Here is a 15,855-nt window from a genome sequence, read left to right on the forward strand (position 1 = left end):
GACACCCCTAATGATACTTGGCCTTATTTCATTATGAAATGCTTTTAATATGTTATGATTATTGTTATAAGTCATTATGAATATTCATGAATGCTTATAACTAAAATTCTACATTTCTATTTGAGCAATATAGCATATTATAAGTATGTTTATGATGCATTATAAACCTACTTTATATGTTATATTGTGCTCAGAGCAATGTATAATTGTAGTTATATTTTAGTGATTATTATGCATTATAAAATTGTTATAATGTATGACACTTATGACAATTAATAAGTAATAGACTAGGTATAATAGGTATAATATTTGACCCTATAAGTCATTTTAAAATGCTTTATGTGTTTTTTTGTTAGAAGTAAATCTGAACATTTATGAGTGCTTAAGCACAGTGGAATGCATTTTAAGCATGTTTATAATACATTATAGAATTGGATGTAATAGAAAATCTCATCAGATATTTTTTACCTAACCATGCAAATAGATTACTTGGGCAGATATCCGTCTCCTGTCCTCCAGCCCATAATAATAGAGGTGAATGTGATGTTATTTGTTGTGCTCCTTGCTTTGAAAAAGTGCAAGTACGACAGCTCCATGTCTTCCCAGCAACAATGCTCCTTTACTCTGGATCATCTATAGACCTTGTGTTAATTAGACTACATTCTACCACAACAATACGGTGAAAACTGAATAAGTGTTGACAACACATTCAGTAGATTGTCGAGAGTAACAAGGACAGTTTTTCAGAAGAGACATTCCTTTATTAACACTGTGAGCACGACAAAAATAATTCTATTCACCTCCATTGTATCAGAGGATAAAATCTCAAAACCTTGGCAAATGAAACCAAAACTCTCAGCATGCATAGGTTTTATAGAAACACAGCACATAAAAAATAATGGATATTTTTAAATGTAATAAATATAATGTATTCATGCCAATCATTTTCATTGGATATACATTTGAGTGGCATGAATGTACTCCGGAGTTTCCGACTCTGAATTCTGTAGGACTGCATTTCCAGCAACCAAACTACTGTATATTAAAAAGCAATCTTCACTCCTGATCACGTTCAAATACAGATCAGCACACCAGCTTATCTGCAGACATATTCTGACCTATAAATACTGTATATTTTCGCATCACGAGTTCAGCAAGGTAAGCCTTGAACATAGCTGAACAACAGTTTTTTGCCCCAGATTCACTAGAGTTAAAGCCTTCCTCCTTTACTGTCTAAAGTAAAATATTCACCAGGCTGCTGTGCCCCGGCGTGGCTCGGCTCAGTTCAGTGCAAATAACCCAGTTCAGCTCAGGACACAGCTGTATGAACGGACTATTTATGGACATTAAGATGCGTGAAAAAGGTGAAGCTGGTTTGATGCATTCGCTGATGGTGGAAAGACGCGGGAGGGTTTAAATGAGCTGACAGAGAGAGGAAAATATGTGTGGAATGAGCATTTCACTGCCTGTTCAAACAATATTTACTCTATGTGCTATACTTGTAAATGAGAATCAGGCGCACAGATTTGGTATAAAGGTTTGTTAGAAAATATTACATGAAATATTCAGTTTTTTTTTTCATTCTGCAGTACTGTTTGAATATTTAGTCTGACTTTTAATTAATGTAAAAAAAAAAGAAAAAACTCCAGTTGTAACACAAACTACTAAGCTGTGTAACATTATGGATGTAGGATGTGTGGGCCCAGAGTGAGTGTGTCCTCGTTTGGCTGTTGAATTGTAGGCTAGTGAACTCTTCATCATCATGTCTGTACACTCTTCTAGCAGTGACCTGAACATAGCCGGTGACATCAGCGCTCTTACATGCTCTTTTTGTCGACTTTTTTTCTTTTATTTTGAATAGAGCACTGTTTTAAACCTATTTGTGGCTGTTTAAGAAGAAAATTATGATTTAATTTAAAGAGATAGAGAGGAGAATGTTTTGTCACCCTCTGCCAGCACACTTTTTTTTTCCGCTGAACTTTAAAACAGTGCTGCAAGGGGATGTTTTGTTATTTTGTCTGGGGGTGGGGGAAATACTGTATGTGTGTTGTCACATGTGGATGCTGTGTGTTGTATCAGCTGAATCTGACTGGGTGAGAGGGTGGAAGGGGAGAGCAGCGGGCTTGGACTCCATCCCCCCCGCCAAAACGAAAAAAAAAGAAAAAAGAAAAGAAAAAAAAAGAAAAGATTTTTGGGTGAGAAAATGTTCATCTGAAGAGTTTGTGTCAGACCGCCCGTCGAGGTCACACTGTACATGAATATACGTACGTCTGCTGAATGTACCGTGAGGTGAAGGGGGACATCGAACTGTACATTTATGACTTGCTTGAACTATTGCAATGTCAGAACTTTGTTCTTGTACAATGGAATGAAGTTTAAACAGTAGGAAAGCAATACAGAGATAGTGTGCATGTACGTACATTCACAATGATGTTCCAGTGTGGGTATGTTAAAGGAAAATACCACTGTTTTGTCCACTCTGTGGATACTTGTGTTCCCCATGTATTGCATGGCTCTGATGGTATGATTTGGAGTTTAGAGACCTTTTACTATACGTCCAATGATGCTGCTAGAGCCGACTCCACTAGTCTGAATGTGTATGCTTAGTGCAAACTGAAACAACTGAATTCACTGCCAGTTATCTACAGTAAGTTATTGCTCAATGAAAAGGGCTTATGATGCCCTGCAGGACAGATACGCTGTTCAAGCCCAAATGATGATGGATGAGTGTGGGGTGAGAAGTGGATAAAGCACTGCTATTTTCCTTTAAAATGCCCAGTTAACAGCACAAAAAGTTATCTAACTAAACAATAATGTCTTTTTTTTTTTTAACATGCTGAATTAACTGTGTACTGAACTAACTGTCTGAACAAGCTGAAATAACTACTCTGCTACAGATGTGTCAATATGCCCATATGAGTGTATGTGTATGTGGGTAGAAGTAGGCCTACTGGCACATGGGCAAAGCAGGAGCTACAGTGAATACGGGACATTCTGTAGGAACATACATAGGCACATAGCCAGATTTACTGTACATGCGTGCAGGCATGCGTGCGTACACACAAACACACATACATATACACATCATTGGACACACACATAGAACAGTTCCTTCTTCCTCAACTGGGGAGACTGCACAGACCTAACTACAGCATGTCCAAAATGAAACTAGCACTGTAAAAAGTAACATTTTATTTAACATTAATCACATAATTTGATTGAGTTAAAAGGTTGAAAATATCCCATCTCAACTCTCAGTGACATTACTACTTCTTTTTTTTTTGCTGTTACCTGTCTTGTTGCCTAGCAAGGCTAGCATGTGAGCTAGACAACATCTAGATTAATACAAACATGCAACATGGTAATTTCTTTTATGTTACAGTCAGTTACATTATGAGTACTTGATTAAAGGATGAAATAACAACAGAACATACTGTTTCTATACATATAGCTAGTCTGACAGACTATGGTGCTGTTGAGTATTAGGTACGTAGCCTTGGCTAATATGAGCTTGCAAAAACTATCAAGTGTTAAAGGAATTGTCTGACATTTTTGGAAATACACTAAGTCACTTTCTTCCTGAGAGTTTGCTGAGAAAATTAATACCCCACTCTAATGTCTTTACAATTAATATGAAACAGCTAGCCAATGGTTAGCTTATAGCTTAGCACAAAAACTGGAACAACAGTGAGCCTGGCTTTGTCTAAACAGAAATAATCCACCCACCGATATCTCTAAAGTTCTCAAATGAATACCCTGTGACTTGTTTGTTTAATCCACACAAAATTGAATTGAATTATTTCTTGGCTGGGTGCAACAACTTCCTGGAGTCTCTGCTGGTTGCCTGGCGCCTGGTGGCTAGGGATGTCACTGAAGCAGAAATTTAGTATTTGATACCAATATCAGTGAAATTCCACAATTCGATGCCACACTAAAAAAAAAACCAAAATAAAACAATAAATCCCATGAATTTTAATGATTTTGAATGCAAAATATTTCCATACACGATTCTTATGTTTTTTTTCTTTTCTACAAGTTGAGGCAGAGCTCTCTCTGCATTGCGAGCATCTTCAATATGCTGTTGTTTTTCCTGGCATTATTCTTATTTTGGCATTTAATGGCAGACCAGACCACTTGCAGACATATGCCCGCCCCGTCAGGTCCAGAATAACTGCATCCCTTGTAAATCTGGTGTAATGAAATGCAATGAAAATTTAATGATGAGTCTTTTGAGATGGTGAGACCACAGTAGGAATGAGACGTAAGCACTCGACAGCACCATTGTCTGAAAAAGCTTGGATGCGACTGAAAACTGCCGATTAAACAACTATGGAATGTCCGTTCCAGCACTCACATCTTTGACCAAGTAGTACAGAGAAAGCAAAGGAAAACTGATTTCACACCTTCCCCTGATCTGATCCCAGACTTTTTACACCTATGTATCCCTCTCTCTTCTTTTTTCTCTCTATTATCTTCCTCTTCCCCTCAGCTTCCTTCACTGATCGGCACAGTCCACCCAGGGATGCTGTCTAGCTGACAAGTTAGAAAACAACACTTGTCATGATGAGAGTCCCATCGGCTGTACGCCGGCTCTTTGTTCCTCGCAGCCCATCAAAGCTAATGAAAAATAATTCTGATGAAGTCTTTATTATTTTCACCACAGTCCACAGTGAATATGAGCTCCACTGTGTTTCTCCTTCTGTCCATCTCCCCTTCACACTCCCCCTTCCCTGCTCTCTGTGTGTGTCTGTGTACTGTGTTTCAGTGTGCATGTGTGGCATGGTTCAAATGTGGGCGTGTGTGCTAATGGCTAACGGGTGGGATCATGATGGCTCCTGGGTGTGTTGTTCAAAGGAGGGCTGGAAGCATTAGCTAGGGTAAACTTCTCCCTGCTGTACACAGTAACATGAGCTGGGTTCAAGGCAAGCAGCTGGAGGTCTGACGCTCCCTCCCAGTGCTAGATTACATTTTAATTAATTTTGATCAGGCTTTTTAAGGCATCTTTTTTGGCATCATCTCACAGGCAGCTTACATGACTTTGATGGTTTCTGGGTGAGCTTCTGTCAAAGAAACCTACGAGATGGAAGTGCGATCAGTAATTCAACACGCTGTGGGCTTTTTTATCCACACTGCCATCACAAGACATCTGCTGGTATGTGAAACATAGGGTTGGAAACATCACCAAAACACTGTATCTTAATCGATAAAGAGTACTGTACTTTTGTAAAATTGAGCTAAAGAGGTTCAAGTAAAAATACACTTAAAGTTTAGTTGAACAGCTGTCACTGTAGTAGCAATTACAGTGTAATGGTATATGCTAAGGTGTAATATAACATTAGCATAAGAAAGGAAGAATAGAAAATTCAAATTCTGCTAACAATAGCTGCCATTAGTTTCTATTAGTTACTGCTAAAACCAGACCAAGCAAGGCTGGAGAGGAAAATAGCTGGGTATATTAATCTGAGCAAGAGTTTGTTTCACTGGCCATGAATTTATAAGAAAAAAATATATGTGCTTCAAGTTACACACTTTAAGTAGGACCTAAAAATAAGATATTTTTTGGCTTCTGTCACAGTGGATCATCAGTCAGTCAAACCAGGCCCTGCCAAAGCTCATATGAATCTGACATTTTTATGATTCGCATATTTCATTCAGCCTAGGCTTTTTGTGCAGGCTGCCATTCCTGATGCAACCCCTCCCCATCTGAACCGAGCTTGGGACTGGCAAGTAGGAATGCGCTGGGTTGTGCATCCCCAGTGGCTTTTGAGGAACCCAGGGTTCAGTGTCTTGCTCAACACTTCAACATGTGGACAGGAGCCAACTCTGTGATCAGTTAACTATCTTTCTGATATAACTGATGCTATCACAGTATCTACACTATTCTTTTCAGGAGCTGCCATTGTTTGTTCAAGATTTGTCGCTTCCATGAGAGTTTCTTGCTGTGATCATGCCTAAAACCACACCCATAGCTACCAACAGTCCCACCAAGGATGCTCATTGGCACCGGTTGTGGTGCACACACTAATGTATAACTTGAAGCCTGGCAAGATGGATACTCAAGTGATCTTGCTAATCCAGCTGCCTTGCAAAGTAATGAAACTTAGAAATTTGCATGGCCATCGTCATGGTTGTCATTTGCTAAATTCTGGCATTGCTCAGGAGGTGATACTAAATACATATCTTGCATAACTGCCAGAACATTCCTTGCAAACCAATAAAAACTTGCATTACTGCACACTGGACTCAGGGCAGAGTAGTGGGGGTGTTCACCCACCCTGGGGTCCCATTTTTGAAAAGAATGTTGCAAAAGTGACCTCTGGACTCCCCTACAGTGGATAAAACATGAAACAATGTTTATCAATATCTATAGTGACCTAATGTGCAAGGACATGTAACGATGTGGCCACTGGTGTGACCTTTCATTGCTGAAAAAATGATGCAGCGCATTAATGGGTGCCCTTAAAATGGAGAAAAAGCAGTGCAGCTTTCCCCACATGCTAGAAAAGGGGTTGGAACTGATTCACCAGACAGTGTGATTCCTCTGCTGTTACTGCATCAGTAATTGGCTACTCTCCAACCATTTATTCAATATTCATTATCCATAACAGCTTATCCTTGAAGGGTCACTGGGCTGGAACCAATCCGAACTGACACTGGGAGAGAGGTGGGGTATGCCCTGGACAAGTCCCCAGTCCCACAGGCCAACCTTTCACAGTCACATTTACACCTATGGGAAATTTAGAGTCACCAATTAACCTATTAAGCCGGAGTACCCTGAGAGAACCTATACAGACACAGGGAGAACGTGCAAACTCTGCACATAAAGGTCTTGCACCAGCTACAAACCCCTGGCTGGTCTGGGAATGATTCAAACTCAGGACAGTCTTGCTTGAAGGTGACAGGACCTTCTTGCTGTGAGGCTACAGTGCTAATTGCTGTACTTCCCAACCACTATTTGACATTATTGCAAAGGCTCGAGCCACAACAGTCAACATCTTGTCATCTGCTGTTTCCACATGGGAATTAAATGTAGGGTAAAAGAGAAACTCAGGCTGCCTGCTGATGCCTGATGAACATACATTCAACCATGGCCCACGTCTAGGTTCCCTTATCCAGTAAACTTGTTGACTGTCCGTACCTCAGCTGGGTTTCCGTGGTTACTCACAAGAAATTGGCAGAATTCCACTGTGAGCATTTGCTCACAGCATGAGCACAGCGTATGTGGAAATTTTATAGACCTGTTTGTGATGTGGAATGCATCCTTTGATTCACTTCAAATGGAAACTCACTGTACGTTCTTAATAAGCTTAAAAATGTCACCAGATTGAAATAGTTGAAGTGAACATGCTGAAGCTCTTTATCTGACAGATTATGATGAAAAGCACCCCATGCTGCCGGCCATTGACAAACAGATTGTGTTGCATTTATGATGACACCAAAAGAAGTATTGTGAATTTGCTGTCTGTACAGCCCACTCCTTTAGCCATCTGCACAGGTTAGATTGAATGTGGTTCTTATGTATGTATGCATGTATGTGTGTTTTGCACAAGGAAACATGGTTAAGACCCCTACTGTTCCTCCCTCCCACCTCCCACTCACAATCTGTCAATGGTTCCTGCTGTCTTATACTGAAGAATCCCAAAACACATTCACAGACACACACACTTACACACACTCGTCTGAAGCAAACATGACTAAGGTAGATTTTCTGAAGCTGCATGGTGGTCCGCTGAAGTCCTCCAGAGGATCATGATGAAACATGTCGCAACTTCCTGTCACACAGCCATGCAGAACAGAACAGAGCGGCCAAAGTGGCCTCCTGGTGCCGCGGCCACCGTAACTAAACTGAATGTCTTACTGTCAGTACTCCAGTTCTACAGTGGTGTCTCTCGCTCGCTTTCTCTTCTTCGTCCTCTGTAGCCTCCTCTACTGTGAAATCTCTTCACAACTCGCCACCGAGGCGTTGATATCATTTCTATCGGGCAGTTTTGTTCAAAGGGTAACATCGTGACAGAGCCAACATCTGCTTCATCTTTCTGTACAAACCCATCTCTTGCTCCTCTCCTCCCTCCCGAGTAGCCCTGCAGGCACTGTGCTCTTGTCTTTCTCTCTTCTTTCTGTCCCCTCTTCTGCTCTTCTTCTTTAATTTATTGTGACTTGATTTCTAAAGTTGTTTCGCCTCTGTCGCTGATGATAAGGTTTTCTTTTTCCGTCTTCCTTTTTGTAAAATTGACCCTTTTTTTTGTTAACTTTAGTCACTGCTAATGTAACAAAACGCACTGTGATGATTCCAGTATTAATAAAAGTTGTACTTAAACTGTGCGCAGCAGTGTGAAGTGGATCTTATTAATCAAGAATAAAACAAGGTCGAGGTCCTGAACCAGCCCACACAGTTCAGTGGATACTGCACTAAGAGAGAAGTGGATGAATATTGGTTAGTGAATTGTCTGTATGCCTTCTAAAGCCACTACAGAGGAGAGAGGTTAAGTGTACTCAGTGAACCTAAGAACTGCTAACAATGTGACGCTGATACTTTCAATGGGAAGGTTCTGTGTGAAGAAGAGATGAGAGGATAGCTGTAATTTCATTAGCAACAATATTAACTTCCTCACTTCTTTTTTATATATGTTGCACAAAACAAGTGTGTAGAATGGAGCAGGGGTTGTAGGGACTTATTTGACTGACTGGCCTTTTTTACAGTGCTTGTTTTCACCCAAATGGGGTCATGGGTGTTCTCATCCATAGTTGAATAAACACAGGTGTTGCCACCGATACTAATTAAAGTCCTGTTCCATTTAGTGTAGCAGAGCCTTTCTGGTGAGCTAACATGCGCAAGAGCGGAGCCCTGACTCTATTTGACCTGAATGGAGCAGAACTTTTATTAGTATCATTTGTAACACCTACTCTACTATTTCACGCCAAAAAATTCTGCAGTGAAAAGGGTCTATTATTTTCAAAAGGTTCCGTTCAAAAGGTTATTTTAAAAAATGAAAAATCCTCATTGCCCAAACATTCTAATGTGGAAACATTCTTTGGATTATTTCTTCGTCATTAATGAAGCGACGCACAAGCCGGAGGAATTCCATTAGTTTCTGAATGAAAGGGGTTATTTTTTCCCAATTGAGAGCACTGAAGGCCACTGTTGGTCTGCACCTCATCTCAGAGTTAGAAAAAATAAATGGTGCTGTCTGCCAATTTAAAAAAGTGCATTTAGTTGGATTCATTGACAACTCAAACAGTAAGTTTTTTCAGTGTTGCTCAGTAACTTTAAAAATATATATCTGCAACAGAATTCTCAGCACCATATTTATATTTTTATCACCCTTAATATGCACAGGTTTGGTTTAGTCCATATATTACCAGGTTTTGTTGTTAAAAATACCTGTAGTGGTATTTTATTTACATGGCTGCACAGCTGCTGTCAATAACAATAAATGCCCATGAGTTCATAATTTTAAAGTTACACACTGTGTTAACTTCATCATACCTCAGTTTCTTCTTTCATGCTTTTACCTGATTATTGAAGGGAAAGCTGAAGTCTAAGAAAAAAGTGCAGATACTTAGTTACTGTACTTCAGTAGATTTGTCAGATATCTGTACTTTACTTGAGTATTTATTTTGACTTTTTACTTTTATGCTCTGCATTTGAACACAGATAACTTTACTTTCCACTCCTTACATTTCAAAACAGACTTGTTCCTTTAGTTTTAGTGCATTTGAGAGGAATTATTATTTTTAGTTTGCATCTTTGTGCACTGCCTTCCCAACCTTAATGGATGAGACAATAACACAGAAATAATAACACATATGCCTGCAGGCTCATCTGTGGAGAGACGCCAACAGCTGAGATCTCTATCTGGTTGACTGTCAAGTTTTTCAGTTTGTGTCAGTTCAGATTTTATGTTAATTCTTGCAAAATTTCATCACTTATTGGGCATAATAGTCAGGATATGAAAATGCTCCAGCTGGTATCCTGATTATTATTTTTTGTATAAACAAAACATCTAATGCACAAATTTCATTTCTTCTAGATTTTTTTTTTCATTTTTTTCCATGAAGCCCCAAAATTAAAGTTCAAATATCGTAGTAGCAAGATAAAAAAAGATGTAGCAAGGAATGTGAATTGAAAGGGAACTGGAATGCACCTTTATTCTGCCTCGCTATGGTTATTAATCCATTTTATTGGATTTTTAAAACTTTGCTAAACTTAAACTATTGGCTACACTGCCCCCATGACTACTGCAGGTACTGCTCTGAGCCCCGTTTCACAGAGCCACCTTAGCGCTACATGCATCACAAGGTATACCTTAAGATCTCCCTTAAGCTTACATGCTGTTTCCCAGAGTCCTTAGCTACTGTATACTTTCTGAAAGGTTTACCTTTAGGAGGGCGGTCTGAACCACTCATAAGCTGTCCCTTAGTGATGTGCTCCATTCATCCTGTCACAGTTTTAGCTTTATTAGGCCAACATTATGCTTTTCAAATAGACAGCTGCAGTATAGTTCACATCTAAGCTCCTTAGTTAAAAATTAACTTCATGAAAATTAATTCTGAAAACAATGTCTCTGTGCAGAACAGAATACCTTCATTTAATCTGTCTATTCTTATCATGATGGTAGCCTAAAAAAATATAGGACCTATCCATAACACTAATCCAATTTGTGAAAAATTGTCAAATTTTATTATATTTTATGTAACGGAGCTAACTGAGGATATAGCTTTTCTGACTGTCTGGTTAGGCTGTGGAAGACTGATAACCAGACTGACCCTGAAAGCTGTCCGTAAGCTTTCAGAAAACGTACAGAAGCACAGACAAAATTAACGTAGAGAACAGACAGAAGGCTCCACCTCTATCTGTATGCATATCTGAGAGCATAAAGGAGCCTTAACTCCACACTTCAGTACTACATAGTTGTCAGTGTTCCCACGTTTTGAGCAAATATGTTCTAACATGTATAATGTGTTTGAAAGAAAATCGCCCTTTCTGCCTTTAAAACCTCAGACTGATTAATGGGTACAAATACAGAATAATATGCACACATAAGAATGCCCGCTGGTACAGTTTATTGATTTGTTTTTAACACCCGATGTGTTCTTACAGATGCCTTTGCACAGCTGAGCTATCATTTGCCAGCTGGGCTTTATTTAGATTGCCTGCCTTAAATGCAGCATGATTGTCTAATACATAAATGATGCAACTGCATTAATGTCAAGCTAATACATATTTACATTTGTTCCCACAGTTTAGTTTTTCTTTAGAGATTTGGGTTCAAAGTGTTTGCAAGCATGGTGTTATTGAAAGATTGTGTTATTTCATCAGAACTTCCACAAACATGATTATACAGACAACATCTTGATCATACTGTCTCATCAAAATACAAGATGATGTTAGGATGATGTTCTTAAACAAGTAATACAACAAAAACTGAAAGTACTAGTTGACATTTTATTTTTTTTTTAGCTTCCAGAGTAGCCAAACTGTTTTTCCTCTCTCAGTTAAAGGAATAGTCTGACTTTTTGGGATATCCATGTTGTTTACCAATAATGTGATCTGACTGCAAACGGGCCAATGAATATGGTAATATATGGATGAAAAACAAAACAAAATGTTTTGTTACCACACATTTTGTGTAAGAATGTTAATGATTAATCAATAATTGATTAATTGCTATTAAGAATTTAACCAATTAATAATGTATTCATGAATAGACATGGCAGCAATTGCACCTCATTTGACATTGTTTTGTCTGGTATGGCTAAACTTAGACAAAAAATTAGAAACAAAATGAAAAAGAAAAACAGAAAAAGAATTGAAAATGAGGAAAAGAACATGTTTTGTCTCTAGAAGCTCAGGGAACAATCAAAAGTGAATGCCTTAAAGTGAGTAGAAAAGATTTCACTCTGAGGAGTTGATATAACTGTAACAAACAGGAATTTAGGATCAATGTTTGCAGTCCAAAAACACCATACAGTAAATGTTAATGTGGCCTGAAGATTTTAAAAGTCACTTGTTTTTTAATATTTGTATTTTATATGTTATATATTTGGTTATGAAGGAAGTCTGTGAACATGACTAAACGTATCATAATTAAAACTTTAATATTACCTCATCCATTAACATGATTTCTACCCAACTTGTGTCAGACAGATTTTCATCATGGTGATTGTCTAACAATGAAGACAACAACTCCCATGATCCCTCACCACCTGTAAACTTGCATATTGTGGAAAAAAGTTGCAAGCTTGGAGGGTCCAGGGACATGCCAACCCCTCAAGCCCAGAGAAAGATTTTGGCCATAAAGGCACAAATTTAGTGTTCTGTGGCAAATAATATTCCATCCATGAATTATTGCATATTTACTGAAGGATTTACTGTAAAGGAGAATTAGTTTTCTGTGCATTTTAGCCTACACAGTCTGTAAATAGCTATTAATACTCAAAACCACACTTATGAAGCTATGAGAACCTGACCATGACTGAACATTTGTAATTAGACTTTATTATTTATTCATTTATTTATTGATTTGTTAATGGTATAATATGCAACATTTTCCTTAAAAAAATCTGTAGTCTCACATAAACATAATCCCTCTCAATCATCACTTATGACCCACCAAAAGTATGTGGTGGTGTCTGTGTCTGCACAGGCCCTGCAGCTCTCTGCCTGCATTTCCTTTTTTCTCACATTTTGTCGTGTTCAGAACTCTTTGGTTAAAGATATATAAAAATGTAGCGACCAACGTTTACGCTGCATTTTCCAGCTCTTTCAACAGCTGAGAGCTGAAGGAAGAGTTTCTCACACACACATATGCACACACACAGGCGGAGCAGACTGAGGATCGCTTTGGCTGTATTCACACAAAATCTGGCGTTGTGTAGAGGTGTGGGCGTTTTTATTTGTGCTTTAGAACATAACAGCTATAAAACAATCACAAAATAACATTTCATTTCTCTGAGTCACTGCCTTGTTTTTGCTGATGGCACTCTCTCGCAGTTACCCTTTCTCATTTGCTAATACAGGGAGGCGGGGCCAAGAAAGAGGAAACTATAATGTGTCATATACAATTATACACACAGTACCACAGAGACTACATACACTGCTGTGCATGAATGAATGCAGTTAAACAGAGGCACTCATTGAATGTCCTCATATTTTTGGTGAACTGAACGTATCAGTTTGCAAAAATGAACATGAGCGTTGTCCTGAGAGAGAAAATGGCACAGAGTGTGCACGAGTGTCAAGATATAAACACTAAATAATCTGTTTCTTTGATCACAAAGCCTCAAAGTTTGACAAAGTTTCTCTACATAGTTCTTAGTCTTTTCACATGTTTTCTAATTTCTAACAGATATGATGTGTTCTGAAGAAAAATGTTTTCTGATCAGTTGGCAGTTGGCACATATGGAAAGTTCTACACATAAAGGTACGCCAAGGTGATATTTGCCATGGTTCACTACAAAGTTATTTATGTCTTTTTTTAAATCAACAGTCAGTTTGCATACCACTGTATAATCCTAGATGGTTCCATAAAGGTTTTAGTTGTGATAATTAATAATGTTCTACAATCAAGGAAAAAGATGTGGAATGGTATGCGGCTGTTAATTTTCACATTCTCATAAGCTCAAATCAGTCTTCAACAAAAGTGAAACATTTATTTCAAAAACACGACTTCAAATCTCAGAACTCTGACTTACCTCTGCGTTGTTTCTCCATCTCAAGGTGTTCATCAACAGAGACCTCAAACTCCTGACATCCTGTGACTGAAAAAAGGAAATACAATAAAGACATGACCATGGACTAATTTAAAGATCATCATATTGAAAGAGGCAAATTACTTCAGTGCGTCACCTACAACCTAATGTTTATTTCTAAAAATGCATCACAAATTTGATGAATTCCTTACAGGTTATCACTGCTCCACGTTGAATAGAATTGGATCCCTTAATGTGTCAAGAAATTTAAATACATCAAAGTAATTTTTGTTACTGTAAAATGACAGTGACCTTCACATTATTTGTGTATGCAGCATGGTAGCAGCATGTAGTCATGGCCTTCAGGTAAATACAGGAACACATGTTTTCCTGAGACAGACAGGGGAAACAGAGACTTGAAAGAAGTCAGGTAAAGTGGTATTTGTCTGTCTGGCTGGCTGACAGCAATTAATGCTTATGTTAGCAAACAACATGACTCAGTCACAAAAACACAACAGAGCCGATACAGCCCTGATATCACCATATGGGTAAACAAACCCAGGTATTTCTAGTAATCTGGCAGTGATTAAACGTCACTGTAAACCTGTAGCTCACACTCACAGGTAACAGGTGTGCTGCTAGAGGAGCGGCCTGATTTAACTTTTCCCTAAAGTCCCTCGTGTTAGATCAAATGCAGTGGTGGACTCAGTCTGTCTTAGGGACAGGGGCAAAAAAAAAATAAAAAGGGCACCAGCTGTACACCACATACAGCTGGTGCTCTTTTTACTTGTTTCACCAGGGCACCAGAGTGGCAAATTTTTTTTGCATTCAAAGTAAAAAAGTTTAAATTCCTGGTTGTAGATTAATATTGTTTTATTGTCCAACAACTCTATAATAAAAGCACACAGGGATTTTAACCACTTAAAGGCATATAGAGGCCATATAAGTTTTAGAATAAAGGGCACTGCATCACATTTTCTGGAAGGACACCTTAGGGGGTATTTCACCACATTTTTTCCCTAGAGGGACACCCCAGACTGCATTTTGCCCTATTTTGTCTTCTGGAAGGGCAACCCTTATGCCCAAGACATCTGGACTTTTCAATTTAATGCAGCCTAACATTAATACTGCCGGTGAAGCCATAAAACATCAAATTTGAACATTTCACTCAATATGAGTATTATGAGAGCAGATACAGAATATGTGCGTAACATTGTCTTGCTGTGTGGAAAATTTAATTTTTCAAGGCTAACTTTGAAGGTACTGGGGAAATTTAAGGGGACATGCTGGGTAAAATTAGTTCATCATTTTATTACGTAATCAGAAATGACTTGGTTCACCAATCAGCCACAACTACACTAATATATCTGTAATAACATCTACCTAACGTCACTGACAACCTCAAAGCAGACACGTAAAAACATGCCTAGCTACAATATGAGCTCACCTTTTGCTGTAACTTCAAGCTTGCACCACAAAACATTGGTTATAATAAACAATTTTCTCACATCAACACTCATGTCACCTCAAGACTTCTTTTCTGTATTGTTTTTGCTTACTGACCAAATAAGCAGTTTAAATATCACTCTATTTTAAATGGTCTGATCTGCAGAAAACACACTGGGGTCTGTGCAGGCACACTGATTGCTCCTTGAAATACATGGGTGATAACAGCCTCCCGAACCAAGTAAATAGGTGATGACAGCTTCCTGAACCAAGGAAATGGGTGACAACAGTCTCCTGAACCAAATAAGTAGGTGATAACAGCCTCCTGAACCAAGCAAATGGGTGATAACAGCCTTCTGAACCAAATTATTTGGTTAAAACAGCCTCCTGAACGAAATTATTGGGTTAAACAGCCTCCTGAACCAAATTATTTGGTTAAAACAGCCTCTTGAACCAAATAAACAGGTGATGACAGCCTCCTGAACCAAATCATTGGGTTAAAACAGCCTCCTGAATGAAATTATTGGGTTAAACAGCCTTCTGAACCAAATCATTGGGTTAAAACAGCCTCCTGAATGAAATTATTGGGTTAAAACAGCCTTCTGAACCAAATTATTGGGTTAAACAGATTTCTGAGCCAAATAAACGGGTGATAACAGCCTACTGAACTTACTAGGATTAGTATGCAGGGGCAAAAGAACACACAGTCTTTATTCA

Source organism: Lutjanus erythropterus, chromosome 1 (assembly GCF_056507025.1).
Source record: "Lutjanus erythropterus isolate fLutEry1 chromosome 1, fLutEry1.hap2, whole genome shotgun sequence".
Taxonomy (NCBI): domain Eukaryota; kingdom Metazoa; phylum Chordata; class Actinopteri; order Lutjaniformes; family Lutjanidae; genus Lutjanus; species Lutjanus erythropterus.